The following is a 6,000-nucleotide window of genomic DNA, read 5'->3' on the forward strand; positions in this document are numbered from 1 at the left end:
GTTATCATTTTTGCCGTCACGTTTTCTAATACCGTCAGATTTCTTACAAATCGTATTAAATAACTTATACATATATTATATTGTAGGTATAATAATATTTGACTAATTTATACAGCGACATTTTTGTGAAAAATCACCTCAAGGGCGATTTAACTAAAGTGACATATTATATTTTCTGATTTAAAATTGCGGGTATGATAATCTAAAGAAGTGAGATTTTAGTTGGGATCTGAACTGACTGGGACTGTCGATGATTCGTATGTTTAAAGGCAATCGGTTCCAGGCAGAGGGGCCGGCAACGGCAAAAGCACTATCTCCGAATTTGGGGAGCGCTGGATTTCGACAAGTTTTTCTCTTCCTGAATCAAATGCTGACCTAAAGTAGACTTTCTTTGACATGTATTTCCCCTAATACAAAGGGTCCGATAGGTATCTCGGAGCCGTTTCATGAAGGGATTTGAATACTGTCCAGCAAAGCTTGCATTTTATTATCTCTGGGCTTTTTAACCAGTGCAAACCTCGAAGATGTTGTGAGATGTGGGAATCTTTTTTTACTCCCGCAATAAGCCTTGCTGCTGCTGGGTTGATGATTTATTTTAATTTTAAATGATACTAAAGAAATTTGCAATATATTTTTTTAAATATATATTTTTTTCAGATTAAAGTTTTATTTTACTCTATAAACCATTGACATATAAAACATAGACATGCCGTAAAGAGAAAAATATTTTTTTAAAGTTGTAACATAAAAACGTACCCATAGTTACTACGTTTATTTATTCCATTGCTGCATTCAACGAGCATGCATATGCTACCAAAAATTGAAGGATACTCATTTTTGGTACATAGAAAAAATATTTTAATTTTTTAAAGTTAATGTCAACTTAACAATCAAGTTTTGGTGGATCCCAATCGGGTTCTTTCCTTAAATTCCTCATTATTTCGATCCGTTTATTTCTTTTCGCTGGATTTTTAGGAACGAAAAGAAAATATTAACTCACGTTTATTACATTTTAAAAACGTATCCCTATCAGTGCACCAATGTAACTAAGAAGAGCTTCGAAATTGCGCCGCTAGGCGTAGTTTGACGTTTACAAGAAATAAGATTTATATTTGAATATTAATTGTTTTAAGTTTTGTTAATCACTCATGAACAAATATTTACCAACGAAAAGTTACACAATCATTTTTACAACGTTTATCCGAAAGGTTTTTACACGGTTTCATAACACAAGTAGGCATTTTTGCTTCGATTCTTAAAGTCACGCCTAGTCGAAGAACGACTAAAAACGCATCGGGCATGACTGGGCGTTTGGGCATGAGTTGAATGTCATAATTTTTTAGAGCTCAGTGCATGTCTATAAATTAATATGTCAATGCTATGCACATGAAATCACGTAATTAATTTATGAATTTTCTTTATACTCAAACAGAAAACATCGTCGTTACCTTATTAAAAACAAACAAAACGATAAAAAATAAAGTAGTAGAATCTAACTAGATTCCAGTTTGATGGATACAATAAAAAAAAATTAACGCTATGACTTTTTAGGTAGTTTATTTACAACACAAAACCAACCTGCCGATGGTTTAAACAGGGTTTTACACGTCATAATACAAGAATAATGATTTATATTTAGTACCTAAGACTATTTTGACGAGAATTAATTCGCTTAGTAACGTAAATATTTGGAAAACAGGGTTAATTTCATTACACAAAAACTTGTAAAAGTAAATAAACTAATTTACCTAACTAACTTTATATACATAGATAATAAATTAAACTTAAATCTTACTGGTTAATACATTTTTAATTTCTATGCTTCTATCAACAATTTGTAATCATTGTTTATTTCATGAATAAACTATAAAATAGCATTTTGTTCCCAAACGTCAAGAAAGTTGTTTTAATATCTTTAAATGCGTTTTGAAATATTATACATAAACAACAATAAATACCTTTTTAGGTGTATCCGTGAAGAATGCAGTCACAACACTATTATACTAATATGTTTGAAATGTTTAGTGAAACTTTTAAACACACAAAAATAAACAAAACCGCACGCTGTCCATTCTCCGCTTCGAGTAAAATGTATGTAAAATTAGAACAAACAGCGCGCGTTTGCCAACACCCGCCTAGCAAACTCAAAACTATTACACTTCGATTTTAATATTACGGAAATAGAATATGGCCATTAAATTGCATTAATTAATGTCAATTTTAAGTGTTTTTTTAGTACAAGTGACAGATAACCACGCGTTTTTATATTAAGGTGCGTTAGGCGTTCGAATTTAATTATTCAAATTTAGTCGGTCTAATTTCCACGTCGGTCAAAGTTACCCGATGAGTCGTCAGTAGAATGGCGGGCGACCGCTTTCGCGTCAATGACACGACTGGAAAGCTATACTCATACTTCGTACTCGGCTAACTTGCCGTAAAGTTTTGACAATATGGAAACGGCGAGAGTGGCATCGATGTATTTCCGAGTTATTTGCATCCACGGATCCGCGTGCTAAAGGCTAGTGCACACTCGTGTTAGAAATTAATGTTATTTTCATTTCGCTTGCAGATCATAAAATAGCACAGCTTGCTATAATAGGTAATGCTAATAATATTTCGGTAAATCCGAAATAAGTCAAAAAGAAGAGAGAAGTCTAGAAATCTCATTCGAATTTAACTCCCCTCTGAAAAAGTTCTGAAAAATCCCGAGAATTAAAGGATCTCATATGAATTTATCAAAGTAATAGCAATTTATATTATATTTTTAAAAGTAGAAAAAGGAAACCTCAGATAGATATGAATTATGAAGTGAAATAATATTTATTGTAGGCATTTTGTGAACACTTAACTATCAATATTAGTGATGTTTTATTAATATAGGTACATATTAGTAGATACATTTTCTCTCAACTCTTTGGGAATATTATGTACCTACCAAAAGCCTTAGGCCACCCTTTTTACAATTTACACAGACCAATGAATTTATTGTCTTATATTTTGCATTTACGTACAAATTGCAATGCAATTTTTCCTCTGTTTTTACGGTACATGGCATACGTACCGTACCATAAATGTGTACATTTTTTGTTTTTAGTAAGAAATTTGCATTAAAAATCAAAATTTTCCGGTTACATTTTTAAAATTCCCCCTTACCACAGGCCCAGGGATCTACAAATTCTAAAAACGGCCTTGTGCATACATTCATCTGTAATATGTAATATACTTTAATGTTTCCGAAATTTTAAAAATAAGGAAGTTCTGCGCTAGGAGAAATAGATAAAAAAATGTTTTCTTATCCGCGCCAAAAATTAAAGTATTTAATTGTAACTACGGCAACATTTCTCTAAAACGTAAAAAAAAATTAACTATTTTAAACGACGCCATAAGTTATTCTAAATCCCAATGATATAGTGTTGTCATATATTCCGGGTAGATGATTAGTTTCCGGGAAGCCAATCTTGCCAACGAACTTGTCAATTAGAATAACTCACCAAAGAGTGATATTACGCGCGGTGTAGTAAAATAAATACAAAACCTTTAAAAACCATAGTGATGATAATACGATACATAAATAAGTTTTTTTTTGTTTGATTGACTATTAATAATTTTAAAAACCACTAAACTTCCTCATTATCACGATCATCAGTGTGCATGAAGCTTTATATTTTAACTGGTATTTTTTACTAAGACCGGGTCTAGTTCTAGAGTCCATGATTATGTACATACATTCGTATTAGTTTGGTTTATATATGGTGTTTCGTCACCTAACTGTTAACATTTATAAAAATATTACTATTATGCATGGTAATCCTCGAAAAACATCCTAATATTATTTTTGAGCAATCAAATATTTTGTTTTGACTCAAAAAACAAAACCATATTTTACATTCCATATAAAAACATTGTATCCGAATTTGATTCAACTTCTCACTAAAAAAAACTTGTTCTGAAGAGTACTGTGTCGTCTTTAATAAATAAACATTGTAGATATTTTCATTATTTTTGAAAATCCCTAGGTGAATTAAGCCTAAGGGTTTTTGCTTTTGCTGCACTGATGGATTTCGCCATTGCTTATCTACAAGGATTCGGGGTATTGTTTTCAAAATATTGTTGATTAAAAAACAAGTATAATTTTAAAAAAGTGCATTCAGGCGTTACCTTTAGGACGACATAATTCAAAAGAATCTCACCTGCACCAAAAAAGATTTCAGCTCTTTTACTTGCAAGTACCAAATATTTAGAATGTCGCATGTGGATGTTTGATGAATAATACCATTATGTGTGTGAAACAGAATCAGAACCCCGGACGAGCGACTCGATAGTTGCTTTCAGGTAAAAATCCTAAAATGAAAGGAAATCGACTGGAGAAAAGCTCCCTCGTTGTTCATTGGTTGAGTATGAATAATTAATTGAGTGTTCTATGTGCAGCCTTTAGCCAAAAAAATACAAAATTCCGCTAATAGTCCTTCTACTGAACCGCTGTAAATTTCGTCTCATTTATAAAAACTTAGATAATAATGTTTGACGAAACCCATAAACAAAAATATCAATACTAAAAAATATTTAGTTCCGAAACACACCTACAACAATAGAATTAAGAATAGTCCAAAAACAGCATACGCACATCAAACAGAAGGCGACTAAACTACTCATAAATAAGTAGGTTTACGTTTTGACCCATTAGTTTCTTTGTAGACGTCGCTCAGTACGCAACTCCTGATTTGAATTCAACTATGCCGTGTTGTGTCCATTTAAATTGTTGAAATACTGCTAGGATCTTTAAAAAAACAGGATGGGATCACATTTCATGTGTAATTAGCAAATGAGTGTGTAAGTAGCAAATGCATAACTTAAAAATTAAAATATTTTTCCATTAACAGATTTTCGAAGAAACAAAATGGACATTTCGTTAGTGTTGCCAGGGTAGTCAATTTTTTTACCCTACTTTGCTCATCTAATGAGAGAACTAATGAAAATTGGGCCTCAGATTAAACAACTCTGTGGTGGACATTTGACCGACATTATCTTTAAAATATCAAATATTATTTGACATGATATAAAAATATTCGTTTTATGTAAAATAAAATTTGTTTTATATTTTATGTTTTAAGTTCATTAATTCAATTACTCTTATTAAATTACCCTTTACTAATCTATTCTGTTGTATCAATCAATATTTCCGCGTGCACAATAAAAATTTTGAGAACAGATTGCTTTTTTTTACCTTACATTTGTGTTATGATTATATTTTTATCGTGCAACGTTACACGGCGACATCACGAATGCGCGCGGTGAAATTGGGGCATAGTGGGAGGGTTTTTGGACACAGTCCGATGTATTCAAATATGATTCTACGCTCCTTCTGGACTATTTTTAATTCTATGTGTACAACTTATTTAGAGTAAAGACACAGAATTTTACAACATAATAATATGATTACAGTATAATTTAAACTTCTTAAAAACAATACTAAGATGTCACGAGTAAATTAAGTGTAATTCTGACATTATTTCTTTAAAAACCTCAGAGTAATAATGTGTAACCTAGAGAGAAGCCCTATCACTATGTTTCATAGAACGCAAGCGATTTTGGTTTGTTAGTTAGCAACCAATGTGTGGCCATTTTGTTTTATTTGACAACATAAACATAACGGTTCGATCGGATGCTTTTGTAGCTGTGCTTGGCTTGTAAATAACTTGGATATTTACGTTATAATAAATAAATATCGACTATGGTGAATTGCAGTAATAGTTTATTTATATTAGTTTTGGATGATCACGTGCAGGTGGAAACAACGTTTCAGTTACCATTGCAGGGTTTAAGTACTAGTAGTTTGTACCGTGTCGCAGTCGGCAGTGGACACATTCATGTAGTATGTATGTATCTAGTACCGGGTACCACATTATACAAGCTCGTCTTCTCTTTTTATGATATTTGGGTTTCTGTCTATTTCAATTATCTATTTTATTATTCGTGCACTGTGGTTTCTGAGTTCATGCA

General features: G+C 31.9%; 1 protein-coding gene across 2 annotated transcripts in view; it reads right to left on the minus strand.

Moving 5' to 3' along the window:
• Positions 1–2,444, minus strand: part of sqa (spaghetti-squash activator) — a 96,206-nt gene extending 93,762 nt beyond the window's left edge. Inside the window, exon 1 of one of the 2 annotated variants that reach the window (XM_088230999.1) lies at positions 1,959–2,422. The gene's annotated coding sequence lies outside the window, so the exon portion shown is untranslated. Of the gene's footprint in view, positions 1–1,958 lie in introns of both variants that reach the window. The other variant, XM_088230984.1, reaches the window with a different exon arrangement.
• Between the last annotated feature and the right edge of the window lie 3,556 nt (positions 2,445–6,000).

This window comes from Micrasema longulum, unplaced genomic scaffold, assembly GCF_059751315.1.
Source record: "Micrasema longulum isolate JH-2025_06_02 unplaced genomic scaffold, ASM5975131v1 h1tg000067l, whole genome shotgun sequence".
NCBI lineage: Eukaryota > Metazoa > Arthropoda > Insecta > Trichoptera > Brachycentridae > Micrasema > Micrasema longulum.